Source organism: Vulpes vulpes, chromosome 8 (assembly GCF_048418805.1).
Source record: "Vulpes vulpes isolate BD-2025 chromosome 8, VulVul3, whole genome shotgun sequence".
Lineage (NCBI taxonomy): Eukaryota > Metazoa > Chordata > Mammalia > Carnivora > Canidae > Vulpes > Vulpes vulpes.
The window spans coordinates 75,791,319-75,808,487 of record NC_132787.1 but is presented as its reverse complement, the minus strand read 5'-3'; the positions used below and the strand labels follow the sequence as shown (position 1 = coordinate 75,808,487).

At 43.5% G+C, this 17,169-nt stretch overlaps 1 long non-coding RNA gene across 1 annotated transcript; it reads right to left on the bottom strand.

Moving 5' to 3' along the window:
• Positions 1 to 410: 410 nt before the first annotated feature.
• LOC140599845 (uncharacterized) lies at positions 411 to 5,252 on the bottom strand. The gene is made up of 4 exons (XR_012002828.1): positions 5,190 to 5,252; positions 4,179 to 4,349; positions 3,966 to 4,085; positions 411 to 1,480 (listed from the first exon to the last, which is right to left on the bottom strand). It is a non-coding gene; the product is annotated as an uncharacterized lncRNA (long non-coding RNA).
• Positions 5,253 to 17,169: the final 11,917 nt, after the last annotated feature.

Genomic DNA, 17,169 nt, shown 5'->3' with positions numbered 1-17,169 from the left:
TGAAAAATTAGCATGGGAAAGAAAACTACTTGAGAGGAGCAGGCCATCTAGATAGGTCACTCTGAAGAGATGTCATTGAAGAGAAGAATTGTATGACAGCTAGGAGCCAGCCAGCAGCATTCTGGGATGAAGAATCAGCTAATGCCCAGGCCCCCCAAACCAAAAGGAGTCTGAGGTGCCACAGGACACAAAAGAGGCCAGCATGGCTGATGCTTGGTCAGCAACAGGAAGAGAAGATGGGCCAGGGAGGGGGCAGGAAAGGAGCTCAGATGTTATGCTAAGTGCAATGAGGAGGCACTGAAAGTTTTATTATTATTTTTTATTTTTTAAAGATTTTATTTATTTATTTATTTATTTATTTATTATTTATTTATTTATTTATTTATTTATTCATTCATAAGAAACACAGAAGCAGAGACATAGGCAGAGGGAGAAGCAGTCTGCCTGTGGGAAACCTGATGCGGGACTCAATCCCAGGACTCCAGGATCACAGCCCAAGCTAAACACAGATCCTCAACCACTGAGCCACCTGGGTGCCCTACACTGATGGTTTTAAACAGGAGAATGACATGGTCTGATTTGAATTTTCTAAGACTAACTCTTACTGCTAAGTGTAAATCACTCATGTAGGACCAGGTGGAAACTGAAGTCCAGTGTGTCCCTTTGGGTCTGGTCTGATGATGACAGCAGTCTGATGATGACAGCAGGGATGGAGAGGTGGGGACCTACTAGAAAAAGGTTTGAGACGTAATGCTGATGAATGGTTTGGGCTTGGGGGTAGTGAGAGAGAGGGAGATATTAATCAAGCATAACCCTCAGATTTTTAGTTTGACCGACTGTGTGGCGCAAAAGGAGGCAGTCTAGGGGAGGATAAAATCATGGGTTCTGTTTTGGTCACCTTTATTTGGATGTGCATATCAGGCAGCCATGTGGAGATGTCAAGTAGGCCTGGAATTCTGGGAAAATGTCAACACTGGAGGCAGATTTGAAAGTTAATGTTCTAGAGATGGAGTTAAAGATATGCTCTGGCTGAGAGATAGAGAGGGAGAGAGAACATATAAACACAGGAAGGGATCTGAGCATCCTTGGCCAGTGAGGTTGGAGGAAAACCAAGAGAATTGGTGCTCAAATGGAGAAAGCATTATAGCCTGGGGTTAGATGAGTGCTTGTAAAGAGTGCGTCATCCATGAGTAAGTGTTCAACTTCCCATGATATTATTTAGTCCTGGCAAACCCGTTAATAATGTTCTGAGTTATTGTCTGCATCAGCTGTTTCTGGTTTGGTGAAGACAGACTATATTGAAATGTTAACAAGAAAAACATAAAGCAAAATTATTAGGAGTCAAGGCTATCAAATTTCCCATTCTTGGCTAATAAGAAGAACTTATGAATGGCTTCTTTCCATTGTAAACAATGGAGGATGATAGTCTTCATCATTTTGCATGGTTTGGTGTAACTGGGAAGTTTCTTAGGCTTGATAACTGGAAAAACAAAAACCAAACAAAATTCTTAATGTCCAAATAATTCTTTGGTCTGCTGAAAACTGCCAAGAGATCGGGGGAGCCTATTCTGCTGCTATACGTCTTGATTTGGAGCCCAGTGATTTTTTTTTTTTTTAGCAGTAGTATTAGCTTCTCAATTTTCACTTCATGGACACATATGCCTCAAGCAATCTGAGTTTTCCCTTTGAAAAAGCTCATAATCGAAAATTTTAACTGTATTTTTTAAAATAATAAATTTATTTTTTATTGGTGTTCAATTTGCCAACAAACAGAATAACACCCAGTGCTCATCCCATCAAGTGCCCCCCTCAGTGCCCACCACCCAGTCACCCCCACCCCCCACTCTCCTCCCCTTCCACCACCCCTAGTTCGTTTCCCAGAGTTAGGAGTCTTTCATGTTCTGTCTCCCTTTCTGATATTTTCCACCCATTTCTTCTCCCTTCCCCTCTATTCCCTTTCACTATTTTTTATATTCCCCAAATGAATGAGACCATATGATGTTTGTCCTTCTCCAATTGATAGTCAATCGGAAAATTTGAACTGTATTGAAAAAAATATGAGCACACTTCCTAATGGCCACGGATGGGTCATTAATGTTGTTAATCAAACATGAACTTAAGAAAGTTCATTTAATTTAGAATGGCTCTTTATGGAAACTTCCAAGTTAAATCTCATATATAATAGGGATCGACTCCAGTGAAGGCTTGGGAGAACTGACATGGAAAGCATTTTGGCCTGAGGCTCCCTCACCCCAACCTTACCCAGAGGCACTGCCCACCCACACTGCAGGAGCAATGGAATGGCAGGGTCTGCCCATGTCTTCCTGCCTCCAGCTTGCCATGTACCACTCCCTTCTCTGAACTGCTTCTTTCACTTTTGTGATGAGACAAAGCCACAGATCTGATTAACCCACTCTTCAGCTTCCACATATACACAGCTTCTTGGGGTCTGTGTAGGGTTCAAAGGTTTGTGTCTTGGTCCAACAGACCCAGATTGGAACCTACCTCCCAACTAAGTGGTATTGAGAAAGTGACCATTCTGGGCTTCTGTTCCCTCATTTGTAAACTGAGAATAACTGTGGTCATAAGAGAGTCTTGTCACACCATGTTGGTTGTATATTCAATAATGATGCAGGTGGGGTGCTTAGCAGAGGGTTGGTTGGGCCTTTAGTAAGCACTCAGCAAGTGGCAGCACTTTGGAGTAGATATGCTGTCACTTTACCTAACAGCCCCCTTTCCTGGTGGACCCTCCCCTTCCCCTTTCATGTGGTACTGGCAGTTCTATCATTCTAGTGTGCCTCACCACCTGTCACACAGTTGGGCAAGTACATCAACTAGGATTTGGTCTGGGTGCATGTTTCTAAAAAAAGTAACAATGGCTTAAGTTGGGACTTTGTTTCTGTCTCAGGTAAAAGGAGTCTGGCACAGGGACCACAGGCTGAAGTGGCAGCCCCAAAGTTCACTAGGCATGTGGGCACCTATCTTTCTGATTAACCATGGAGAATGGCTTTCAACCTCCACGTGACTTCTGGGTCCAAGATGGCTGCTGGAACTCCAGCCAGCAAGTCCACATTCCCCAGATGAACAGTAGGAAGAAGTGATGGAAGATGGGGAAAGTGCATAACACCACTCCCAGCCCCACCACTATGAATTCTCACTGAAAATCCTACATAAGAATTCCACATGTAGAACTAAGTCACACGGGCCTCTCCTAGCTACAATCTAGTCTCAGAAATGTAGTCTTTCCACTGGACATTTTGTCACCTGAAATAGAATGTGTTTTTGAATTAAGCAAGAAAGGGAAAAGGGATCTCAGTTGGCAAGTAGCAGTGTCTGCCACAGTATGGGTCCAGGATGAGCCATCAATGCCCTTCCATAGCATCTGATCTGTGACATGAGGAAAGAATGGGTCCATGTTCCAAATGGAGAGGCATAATCCTACATATATGGAAGATATTATTGGCACACAGAGGAACTGAGCCAGGGAAGGGACAGGGTGTGCACAGGAGTGAGGCGTCCAACTGCTCCCTGTTTTGCTTTCATATTTTAGTATAATCCTTTACCCCTCCCACAAGACTGAAAGGTCTTGATGGAAAAATCCTGCCATACCCACATACACACTCCTACAGGTGACCAAAATGTTTGTCACTGGATGACTGAATGAACAGCAGTGTACTAGAAAAAAGGAAGAAAGAAAGAAAGAAAGAGAGAGAGAAAAAGAAGAAAGAAAGAAAGAAAGAAAGAAAGAAAGAAAGAAAGAAAGAAAGAAAGAAGAAAGAAAGAAAGAAAGAAAGAAAAGAAAGAGAGAGAGAGAAAGGAAGGAAGGAAGGAAGGAAGGAAGGAAGGAAGGAAGGAAGGAAGGAAGGAAGAAAGGAAGGAAGGAGAGAGAGAATACTATTGTCTACAACAAACATATAAATATTTTAAAATATGACGATTTAAAAAAAATTGATCAAGGCACTCACAGTTTCCAACAGGATGATTTCACAATTCCATGTTAGAAATTGCAACAAGGAACTTGCCAAGTTCAAGCAAGATGGTCATCCTTGAGCTGTCTCCCTGGACACTGGAGTTTCTAGACAGATCTGCAAAACAGTAAAGGAAAACACCATTGAAGACTGTGTATCTTTCTGCTCAGTTTGTGCTTGAAAAATGATTGTGAAATACTTTCATTTTACCTAGGAGGCTTCTTAACCTGCCCCAAGGAGGATAGTCCTCTTCTGATGTAGTTCGTGTAATGTTGATTTTTGTTTTTATATTGTTTTTGCTTTGTTTTCATTTCATAGGTGATTTCATCCACTGATTACTCAACTAACAACAGCTCCCACCAGCTTCTGTTTAACATTCATCTGGTTAATGGTGAAAGAATACATATTAATCAAGATAGCATCTGCTGGGCAGTGTAACCGGGGTTTCTTTTATCAGATGTTCTTTTTCTTTTTTTTTTTTTTTAAGATTTTATTTATTTATTTGAGAGAAAGAGAGAAAGAGAGAACAAGCAGGATGAGTGGCAGCAAGAGAGGGAGAAGCAGACTGCTGAGCTGGGAGCCTGACAGGATGGATTCCAGGATCATGACCTGAGCCGAAGGCAGATGCTTAACCAACTGAGCCACCCAGGTGCCTGCCACTCTTATATCAGATGTTCTTAAAACTGCAGGGAAAGTGTTAAGATCTTGAAATCATGTATGTCTTCTATATAAAAAGTTCATACAGTTTTTATTATAAAAGTTATAAACACTGGGGATAATCTAGACAATACAGAGGAGTAAAGACCATTCATCCCACTTCCAAAGCCAAGCACTATTAATGTTTTGAAGCATTTCCTTCTGCTCATTCCTGCTCTCTCCCTTAATCTTCTAGTCTGTTTACATAGATGTATTCACACTGTATACATAAGTGTGCACTGCTTTATTTCACTTAATATTACAATGTAAGTATTTTCCTCATTAGTAAAACTCCCTAGAGCCTAGAGTGGGGACCACTTTCAGGCTGAAGCTTCCATGGTCCTCAGTGGGATTGTCCCACCACAACTTCAGTACACAAAGGCAAGTTCACTCCAAAGTTGTGGGTCTGCTCCTCATCCACTGAACAGAAACCAGAACTAAGACAGTCACGGAAGGCAGGACATGCCCAGACTTGTTCAGCTGCCTACTCGCAGGGCCAGTTGTTTGCCTGCTAAGCAGCCTTACCAATCCAGAAGTTCTTCCCTGCAGAAACACACACCAGCTTTGAACTAGGGATGTGTCCCGAGCCGCAGCAGGGAAAAATCTAGACACAAGAAGAAAATAGTAAACTATGCTAGCAATTGCAAGATGAGATAGTGGGACTGCTCTTTTTAATTTCCAGAAGAAAGAGTTGTCTCAACTCACACTCACCTCACAGCAAAGGTACTCAGCATTTGCACCCATGTCTGGAATGCACAGCAAGTGGCCTTGAGACTGCAGTGAGCTCTGGATTTGGATGAGGGGAGACAGCAGCTATAGCAAGCTGAGCAGCCTCTGGCATTGACCCCAGAGTGGATCCCCTGCCAGGCTCCCTGGGGTCTGATTTGGCTTTTGTGAAGCAAAACATCTTTTTTCCAAAAACACAGCAACATGAGAACAGGTTCTGCCTATTTGATCACTTCTGTATCTCCAGCACCTAGCACGTGCCTGACACATATTGTACCATTTGATACAGTTTACCGAATAGTGACTTTTTACAAACTCCCTTAAATGTTGACAATTACAACTCAATTTGAGTTCAGAAGCATTTTTTTGGGAAGGAGCCAATGACTCCAAAGATACATACGTGCTTAGCACTCTTACTGGGTATGGGTCAGCCTTCTCAGCTCACTGTCCCTTCATTGACCTTTTCCCCATGGGGAAGTGAGCTTGGCTTCAGCAAAAGAAGGGCAGATGGATGGGGAGGTGGACCCCACGTTGAGAACCAGTGGTATAGGTGATCATTGATAAACTTCTCTATTTCAAAGTATTGCTTCAGCATCCCTGCCCTCCAATCTCTTCTTCCCTGTTTCTTATCCCTTTACCTCCCTCTACTTCCCAGGACTGAGAGCTCAGGTTGGTTGTATTAGTGCTATATGCAAGTCATGTTAAGAGTTAAAAGTATCTTCAGTGGGCAGACCTACGGGCAATTTATATCTGTTTATTTCTGGAAAAATACAATGACAGTTAACAACTTTAAAAGAATATTTTGGACCAAATGTATGCTCCTAAGTTAGGAGCTACTTTCTATAGAATTGTATGGGCATATGCACCAATCAAGAGTTGTTCTGAAACCTCCCCTACCCTGAGAGACAGGGAGGCAAAGCGGTCCATCTGTAGTGGAAAAGTGTTCTCTCTCCCATAGGAAAAATAGACAAAATGCATATCTTCAGAAGTGAGGAAAGTATAATCAAATTCTAAAATGGAAACAATCATCATCATTGTTGTCACCATTACCATCATCTTCATCAGCACTATCATCTATGTAGTTGACATGTACACAGCTTTTACTGTGCCCCAGCCCTGGGCTAAGCAACATGCATCTTCTCACGTAATCCTCCCACAGCTTTATAAGGCAGGCACTTTATAAATGAAGAAACAGACCCAGAGACATTCAACAGCTCACCCAAAGGGATGCAGGAGTGGCAGGGAGGGACTTGCACCTAGATAATCTTGCTCTAGGACCCTGACTTTTAACTACTCACTATTACAGGGAAGATGCAAGTGAGGCAGACAGGATTCAAGGACTTTGACTTAAGTCCGTGGCAAAGCAGGGTAGAACCATGTCTCTCAAAAAAAAAAAGTAAAAAAAAAAAAAAAAAAAAAAGAACCATGTCTCTCAAAGTTGCCCACACACTTGCCTCTCTTATTCATGCTGGTGGGCCCAGGCAGTGCCATACACACTCCAGACACTCAAAAGATAGTTGTTGAATGGACATATGAATGACCTCATTCTTGAGTACATTTCACACGATCGACTTCCCTGAGTTGGTTTCCGATATCTGAATTAGGCTTCCCAAGTTGTACTTAAGAGGCTGCACTGTGACTTCTGTACCTTCATTCATAATGATAAAAGTCTAATGCTGCCTTCCTTGTCAGCTTAAAGTGGGCAGTGTGCATGTGCGAGCAGGTGGGGGCAGGACTGAAGTCCCTCTTCCTGGTCACACAAACTCCTAGAACACAAAAGCAACTACTAACAAAGGCAATGATAGGCTTGGTGGGCACAAGATCAGCCTAAAGGACAGGCATGGTGGTAAAGCAGGTAGCCAGGTCTCTGTAGCCATGAGGTGGTGAAAAGGCTGGAGGCAATGAGCCCTTCAAGATAATGGTTCATAAGGTTATATTCCCCAGGCTTTACAACAGATAGGGATGGTCATGGAAATGTGAATTGAGTTTGTTGAGTGGAATTCCACTTCATGGAATGAAAGAGGAAGAGACTGGGCTGGTATTCTTTTTCCTTCTTCTCTCATCCCCCACTTTTCTGCTACTTGGAATGCACACATGAAGGCAGGAGTTCCAGCAGTGATCTTGGGGTCATAAGCAAAAACTAGAAGAGCCACAAAGCCCTAGCCTCTGAGCAAAGGCCATAATTATCAGCCTCTAAATTTCTCATTATGTCAGAAAAAGAAATGCTTATATGTTTAAGCCACTTAGCAGCTAAATCCAATTCCTAACTGACACACTATAGTTGCTAGCCTCTGAGATGGCTCTCATCTCCTGATAGCCCATCATCTCTCCTAGGAGAATACTATTTGTAAGATGAAGTTAGAATACCACTTGATAGATCCCAGCATTTATTAACAGTTTCTTACTGTTTCTGGGTCTAAAAGTAAACAAAAGTTTTATTTATTAATGTTATTTATCAACTAGACTACACATTAATATGATGTATTAAGGCCAGATGTCACTTCCTGGTATTCATACTTCTGTATAAATCATCTCCTTGAGGTTGAGCTGGACTTCTGGACTCACTTTTAACAAAGAATATGGCAGAAGGGATGGAATGGCGCTTCTGAGATTAAGGTATAAAAGGACTGTAGCTTTTGTTTTGTGTGCTCTCACACTAGCTTTTATGTCACGAGGCAGCCCTCGATATAGCGATGCCCATGTCGTGAGTGAACAAGGCCTGCCAACAACCACATGAGTAAATCTGGACACAGACACCACCAGCCCCAGCTGAACCTTCAGATGAGACTGCAGCCCTGACCAACAACTTGACAGCAACCGTATTAGACATGTTGAGCTTAAGATGTTCATTTAAGCTGTGTCTAGGTTCTTGTCCCACCATAACTGTGATAGGAAATGTTTGTTGTTTTAAGCCTGCTTTATTTTTTTTTAAAGATTTTATGTATTAATTCATGAGGGACACGGGGAGAAAGGAAGAGACACAGGCAGAGGGAGAAGCAGGCTCCCTGCAGGAAGCCTCATGCAGGACTTGATCCCAGGACCCCAGGGTCATGACCCAAGCCAAAGGCAGACGCTCAACCACTGAGCCACCAGGTGCCCCTTTAAACCTGTTTTAGGTAACTAATACATCTGCCAAACAATTTTCTTGGATTAATATTCAAGTTAGTGTCTATTCTCTAAGCCTTTTATTGTATGTCTTTGCCCACACCATCCTCACTGAAATATTGCTCTTGAATAGAATGCCTGACACAGAGTCTGGCACATGGTAGGTACTCAATAGATGATGAATGACTGGATAGATGGATAGATGGGTGAATGGTTGAATAACAGACACTGTTTCTTACTGTTCTGTTCTAAAGCACCTTGAGCCTCAATAGATACTGAACAAAATACACAGGTAGAGACAAGGGGGGAAAAATAACAAACTGTATCAACTCAGCCAATCGTGTTTAGAGCATTGGTAATTTTACTTGGATGGCCTGTAGACCCAGTTCTGTGATTTACTGAAGGCAAATTCTTTCCTGGGAGACCTTATTAAGTTAGAAGAGTATTTAACAGCTCCCAAGATTTATCTTTGGGTCTAAAATTAAACAAATGTTTTATTTATTACTGTGCTCAACTAAAGTACACATTAATGTGATGCGTTAAGGCCAGAAGTTACAAGTCAAATGAACAGACTGACAGCAAAAGCAAAATCTCACCAATTTCCCTAATAATTTATGAACTGATGCAGAAGCAAGAGCTGATTTCAGCATCAGCTTCATAGGTCATGGAAACAATGATTGCGGCTGTTTGAGAGGCAAAGAAGGATCATTCTTTGCCATTCAGTGCAGATAAGACGCTTATTCTAGTCCATCTGGTTTTCCATTTCATTATCCAAGTCATTTAAATGGTGGCCTAAGGCAAACTATAAGACCCATTGTATGCTTTAGTCTAAAGTAAGTCTGTTATTCGAAAGGTTTGTGCCAACAGGTGCTTGTTTGCCAAATTCTACTTTTATATTAAAAGAGATCAGGGAAAAAGGATTTTGCAAAATCAAGATAGAAAGTATGTGGGCTGGTAGGGATGGCCACGGGTAGAAGAGAGTGTGGGCAAGGCCAAGGGTGAATGTCAGAGTGGGTGTCTGGGTTGGGGCTCCAGGCTTGAGCTTGCCCTCCACCCTCACCCTGGAAAGGGCAGGAAGGATACAGTTAAATGGTTAGGAGGCAGGTTCTACAGCACTTCCATGCAATGGGGACACAACCCCATCAGAAGTTATTTACATGGCAAGGAAAATATTTCTTACTCTAGATTCAACCTAGTTTTTAAATTCAAAGGGAAACCTGTGCAGGCTTTTTATACTATTTGCTTCAATGCATTAAGTTGTCCCTTGTGTCTTGGCAGAGAGCTCAAGGAAATTCTCTCCATCCAGGAGCCTGGGGGCTTTCTCTGGTATTTATTTTGGCAGCAGCTTGATTCTTCCCGTGCTCTCAGTGCTCCTTCCTTCATTCCCTCCTATAGAGCACTACAGAACAAGGCTCTCATCCTTTGCAACATCTCCTATGTTTCTCAGAAAGAACTGGGGCATCTAGGTGGCTCAGTGGTTGAGTGTCTGCCTTTGGCTTAAGTCATGATCCTGGGGTCCTGGGATCGAGTCCCACATCGGGCTCCCCACAAGGAGCCTGCTTCTCCCTCTGCCTATGTCTTTGCCTTTCTCTGTGTGTCTCTGATGAGTAAATAAATAAAATCTTAAAAAAAAAAAAAAAGAAAGAATTTAATTCCAAGTAGCAAGATCCTGGAAACATAACTGGATTCTACTACTGGCCTTGGAGAAGAAGGGATGTTCACAACATCAATGCAAGGGAAACATGAATGTTGAGAAATAATCTCTTAAAAAAAAAAATCTCTTCAACAGGCCTCCTGTCGGAAGATAGAATGTTCTGAGAGAGCCAGGCTTGCCTGAGAGGGGCAGACCTCGACATCCCTCTGTCAAGGCCCTCACCGGCACACAGGACAAAAGGAATTCTTCGGTCACACAGGCTGCCGACTTCCTGGCTATCAGTGAGTCTTACTGTGGTCCATCACCCTCCTCAGCCACCCCTGCGCCCATCAGTGCCAGCCAGGAGGACAGTCCCTTTCCTCAGGTCTGCTGGTCCCTTCATGTGACAAGTTCATTCCTTTGCTGGCAAGAGGGGAACTTCCCACGCTCCCCATGCATGAAGGTTCTCTTCCACTGCAGAAGCCAAGCGCTCCTTCAAAAGGCACTCAGTTCTCACGGCTTTCTCAGGCCAAGGTGCCGTGCCTGGGAAAACAGCCAGTCCCCAAAGAGAGAGGCGAGGGAAGCCTGTGTGAGAACCAGCGGGGGGAAAAATGTGGTTACAAGAAAAAAAAATCACAAACACACACACATATGCATGCACGCACACTAGAAAATGGTCAGTGTTGGGGGGTTGTGGAGAAACTGGAACCTTTGTGCACTGTTTGGAGGAAAGTAAAATGGTATAGCTTCTATGGGAAACAACATTGCAGTTCCTAAAATAATTAAAAGTAGAATCACCGTATGATCCATTCCTCTGGGTATTTATCAGAAAGAACATGAAAACAAGGCTTCAAAGGGATATTTGTACACCCATAGCAGCATTCTTAACAATAGCCAAAAGGTAGAAGCAATGCAAGTGTTTACGATAGGTGAATGGATGAACAAAATGTGGGACGTGCACACAATGGAACAGTATTCAATCTTAAAAAGAAAACGAAATTTTGACACACCTTACGTGGATAAAGCTCAAGGATATTATGCTGTGACATAAGCCAGATGCTAAAGGACAAATATTGTACAATTTTAACTTATATGAAATATCTAAACTGGCAAATTCATAGAGATGGCCTGGGGAGTTATTGTTTAATGGGTATGAGGCTTCAGTTTGGAATGACAAAAAAAGTTCTGGAGTAAGACAAGTCCATAAATTAACACACTGATTTTAGTGAGCAATTATTGTGTTTCCCCTTTTTAAGGGTTTATAATATTTCATATTTTGGATTTAAAAATCCAAAAGATTAGCCTAGTGGTTATAAAACATATAGTCAAGTGTTTGATTTCAGAATCTGGATATAAGTTGAAAGGTATAACATGATTTGTCTACGTTTGTACATAAACTGAACATGCATTGTAAGTTTCATTCAGCAGAGTTACAAAATATTTTAAATGTTTGGAAAGTTCTGCTTGTCACAGACATCGGGAATGCCTAAGAAGACTATCAAATATGTTAGATGTTTAATGTTGTTTAAAATATTTAGGGGCAGCCCCGGTGGCTCAGCGGTTTAGCACCGCCTTCAGCCCAGGACGTGATCCTGGAGACCCGGGATTGAGTCCCGCATTGGGCTCCCTGCGTGGAGCCTGCTTCTCCCTCTGCCTGTGTCTCTGCCTCTCTCTCTCTCTCTCTCTCTCTCTCTCTTTCTTTCTCTCTCTCTCTCTGTGTCTCTCATGAATAAATAAAATCTTTAAAAATAAAAAAATAAAAATAAAATATTTAGGACATATAATTAATGAGTTGTAAAGCTAGAATAGTTAAGTAAAATAATAAAATTTATAAGCTGAATTCTAAAGCTTTAGGAAGCCAGGTTTTTGGAAGTTTAATAATTCTAACATCTTTCTAAAATTGTAGGAAAAAAGGAACCCTCGTGCACTGTTGTGGGAATGCAAACTGATGCAGCCACTGTGGAAACAGCATGGAGATTCCTCAAAAGGTTAAAAATACAGCTACCCTATGATCCAGTATTTCCATTACCAGTTATTACCCAAGGAAAATGAAAACACTAATTCACTAATATGCATCCTTATGTTTATTGAAGCATTGAAATGTAAGCACTCCAAGTGTTTATCCATAGATGAATGGATAAAGAAAATGTGGTGTATATAAGTACAGAAACACACATCCTAGAATATTTACTACTCAGCTATAAAAAAGAATGAAATCTTGCCCTTTGCAACACCATGGATGGAAGTAGAGAGTATAATGTTAAGCGAAATATGTCAGACAGAGAAAGACAAATATCATATGATTTCACTCATATATGTAATTTAAGAAACAAAGACAAAAAACCTCAAACAAACAAAAGGAGGAAAATAAAAAAAAAAGGACTGTTAAAGACAGACAAACTGCTGGTGGCCAGAGGGGAGGCGGGTGGGGAGTGGCGGAAGAGGTGATGGGGAGTTAGGAGGGCACCTGTTGTGAGGAGCGTTGAGTAATATATAGAATTGTTAAATCACTATACTGTCCTCCTGAAACTAATACAATACTGTATGTTGATCGTACTTCAATAAAAATATGATACTACTTCTGACATCCTTGTAAAAGCCCACTCAGTACCCACTCTTCTCTGTGGACACCACTGTCTTCCACATGCTGCCCCGTCGGCACACCGACAACACCTGGTGGGTGAGAGATTCTGCGAAGGTCGGGGGGGGGGGGGGGGGCGGGCGGATAAAAATTAAAAAAATAAATAAATAAAAGAGTGGGGAGTGAAAGATGTATTCTAGGTAAGGGGAGTCTGAGAGGGAATGGGGTGAGTTTGGAAAGCAGAGCAGGGAAGACAGAGCCAGATTTTTTTCATGAACATCTGTGGCTTCAGTTAGCTAACTTTTCGTTCAATCAGATTGTACTGGAGTGAGCTCATGGGGAGGAGAGGGAGCTAAAGGAATAGGATGAGATGAGCCTGCAGGATGCTGGCTGTCAGAGTAAGGGCTTCTTTCAGCCTCAGGACACTCAGAGCTGGATGGTCATCAGCAAGCCTCTCACCGGGTGAGCAGCAGGCAGCGTCCGTTGGCTACTAAGGGCAGAAGAGTTGTAAGAAGACGCATCTGGCCTTGAAGTGGAGGGTGGACTAGAGCCATCGAGGATGCAGAGGAATGTGGGGAGGCAGGAAGGAGACTACTGGAGAAGGAGGGAGAAGAGGGAAAGGGAAGTGGGTCCACCCAGGCACCTGAGCAATGGTGACAAAAGGAAATAGGAAAGGAGAAGGCAGGAGGAGACGCCCTGTGGGGAAAGAAGTTGGGAGTTAGGCACATGTTTCAGCAGAGTCAGGGAGACCCAGAGAAGGTGCCGCAAAGTCAAGAAAACATGGGGTTCAGGGCAAATAAGCTGGGTTAGTTAGAGATCCAGGTCTGGGAGTGAGACTGCAATTACCCCCACATGATGGTCAGAGCAGTGAGGAGGGGGCTGAGGAGGAATCGCTCCCCAGGAGGTGGAGGTAAGATAGAGGGAAGGAGCACACTCAGTGGAAATCATCTCTCCGCCACCCCTTGGGAGCAGCCCCCATACCCTGTATCTCCAGCCAACGTGGCAACTCTGCAAAGTGCATGATTTTGCTCCATGTCATAGATAAGGCAGCTGAGGCGCAAGGAACTATGGTTCTCACCCAAAGTGTCAGGTGGTAGAACGGGGTGAGACCTGAGTCGATGGGACTCTACTGCTGGATTTTTCCTTCTAAGGCCCCGTGTCTCCAGGCAAAAGGCTTTATCCCTCCCAGCTCTTATTAATGTGATGTTTGCACTCAGAACAAATGAGATGGGGGCTGTGTTTTGGTTATTGGATTACTTATAGTGTCACAAGAACTTGGTACATCTATGTTTTAGGCTAAAAACAAAACTATTTCCAGAGTCCAGTAAAGTTATGAAGTCTAAGGAAGTATAAACAGCACAAAGCAGGCTTGAGTCCTAGGTCAGTTCTACAAAGGTTTAGTGATTCCTCTGGAACCCAGAGAACTGGGTCCAAAGTAAATCAGATGGTGGGGTGCACAGGCTCCATGGCCCCTGCAGCCCTGAGCCTTGTTTCATGAGACAACAGGCCACAAAGCTGCTTCTGTGCATTTAACTTTTTTTGCACTTGCTTGCTTTTTTTTTTCTAAATTAAAATCAATATCATAGTGATGAAAAAAAGCAGACTTAGCAAAGCACAGGAAGCCCCTAGGATCTTCATTTCTCCTCCCACATCTGTCAAAATGCAAATAAATTTCCCTAGGGCCTCAATTCACTTTCCATATGCTAAAGATACCACCCGTCACTCAGCCTTCCACGTAGGAAGCGTTATAGACATGTTAGAGGAAATTTGCTTATTAAACCCTTGACTAAGCACAGAAGGTGTGGCAGAGAAGGCGTTTTGTCAACCTTTCTGTACTGAGCTGTGGCCAAAAACCTGCATGGCTCAGCCCCTCTGTGGCCTACTGTGGCCATGAGTCCTGTTCTCACCAATGGGAGATGACAGGAAGAAACATAGGTCACCTCCAGGCCAAGGCTTTGAGAAACAGAGGGAATTTCTCCACTCTCTTCAATAGCTGGATGGAGAGGCCTCTAAGGTCTCTGAAAATGGTGGAGAACTGTGAGATGGAAGGAGCCAGGGTCTCTGAATCACTAGGGAAAGGAGAAGGCCTGGCAAGCAGGAGGAACAGTGCTGGATTGTTCCCCAAGTCTCAAGCCACTGGCATGTTGGGGTTTATTGGTATCGTAGCTGGTATTACTCTATCTGCTATATCTGTGTATCTACAAATGTATTTATACATACATGTGGTATGTGCGTGCTGTTTTAAGAAACTCAGAGATGCCACTGTAGGCTTTTATTAGGTTAAGTGCATCACTGGAGGGTGCTTCATTACACAGATGATATGCTGCAGGACAGCCCTCCCCCAGCGCAATTAAAATATTATTCGGCTTACAAAAAACTGACTTCCTTGCAGCTTGAGAACACACTGTCCACATCATGAATAGGTGCACCAATCCACACAGGGGGCAGGGAAGCCACAGCTTAGCCTGAAGCCCCTGGAATCCCCTCTCTTGTCCCCTGTCTTCAGGCTGATGAGTCTAGGGTGGGTTTCTTCACACCCCCTGGCTGAGCTTCCCACGGCACAATCTGATCTGAAAAAACATGGCTGGATCCCTATGAAGCTTTTTCTTATGGGACCCTACCCTACATATGTCATTTCCATGAGCAGCCATAAAACCAGCAGAGCAGGGGTGTGAGCTGCAACAGGATCCCTTCCTGTTGGTGAACAGGGAAGTCAAGTTGCTCAAGCTTTTCCTTTTAGAACATGAGACTGAGGGCCCAGTGAGGAACATCTGGGCACAGGGTATCTGGCCGCAGTGGGCTGGGGACAAGTCAGGGTGAGCAGCCAGAGATGGAGGCTGCTGGAAGGGAAAGGTGGCGAGGGAAAGAGGGCCTGAGAGTGATCTTGGCAGCAAATTTACACAGAGCCACAAAGAGCAAATTTTACAAAAAACTCACCGGATTCAAGTCGGGAACAGTGAGATAAATCCAAGAAGGAAAGAGATCCTAAAAACTTCCTGGCTTTTATATTCATTAGTCATGTATGTAAAAAGTCAAAATGCCATGATTGCATTTTAAACAATTTTTTAAAATCTAAACTGGGGAGGGAATTGTCTGTTTTGTATCACACAAGAAAAGGATCACAGGGGATCCCTGGGTGGCGCAGTGGTTTGGCGCCTGCCTTTGGCCCAGGGCGCAATCCTGGAGACCCGGGATCGAATCCCACGTCAGGCTCCCGGTGCATGGAGCCTGCTTCTCCCTCTGCCTGTGTCTCTGCCTCTCTCTCTCTGTGTGTGACTATCATAAATAAATAAAGAAAAAAAAAAGAGAAAAGGATCACAAATGATGTAGGCAACTACTGGAATTAAGGCAGGGTTGTAGATCAGTCGCAAATATTCTGCTACCAGACCGTAAGTCCTGATGGCATCCTGTCCCGGAGACATCCCTCAGACAGCCCCACGTGCGGCCAGGTCCTGCGAGCTTCCAGGGGTTTTCTGGCTGCTGTAATCCCATTCTGTCTGTAATTCTGCTCTCCAGACAAGACCTTGGTGAGCAATGTGGTGAGAAGCACATCTCACCAAGAAACCCCAGACTACAGATATGTTGCAAAGCAGGCATGAGCAAGCTGAACAAGTTTTAAAATATTCAGTCCCTAAGGATGTTTAATTATAAAATCACCAAAACAAGGATCTGAAGCATAGAAATACTCTCAAGAGAGAAGAGACTGTCACCTGCATATGTCCTACAGAGCAGTGTTTCTCAGCCTCTCAAATACCCATGGCTATTCGGGTCCTCAGAGGATCCTGATGAAATGCACGTCTTGATTGTTTAGGTCTGGGGTGCAGCTTGGGATTCTGCATTTCTTACAAGCTCCCTGGGGAAGCACTGCTGCCCGTCCAAGGACTGCACGTTGAGTAGCAAGGGTCTAGGGCTTTTGGAGAGCAATGGACTTTTGAGGCCCGGCTTTTGATCTGAAACTTGGGACATGGAGAGAAATTGGGGTGTCAGCAGAGCTCTGCTCACATCCTTGAGATCGCCAAGGGCTAAATGAACCACACACACACGTTCATGCTCACATCCGAAGGAATCTATTCAAAACCTGCGCTACAGATTTTTATTCATACCCTACATCACATGGGTGATACATTCAATCTGGAAGTTCGAACATTAATTCTTGAAGTTTCTTTTTGAGTCTTGGTCACAGGATTAACCCTTAGAGGCAAACACCTGAAATACCCTCGGATATCCAGGCATGTGCACCGAGTCTCTCAATTACCACTAACCTCAGCAGGTGGGTATTGGTGTGTTTCATCGATACCAACATGCTACATGGCACTCAAGTGCTCCTAGTCCAAAATGAGTGTGATTATCTCATTCTTCATAAATCTGACAGCTGTTGACTGCCAGCAACTTGGAGGGAACCAGACACTTTGGAGGAAAGGAGCTGCAAGGACATGGAGTCTGGGCCAGGTCCCAAGACG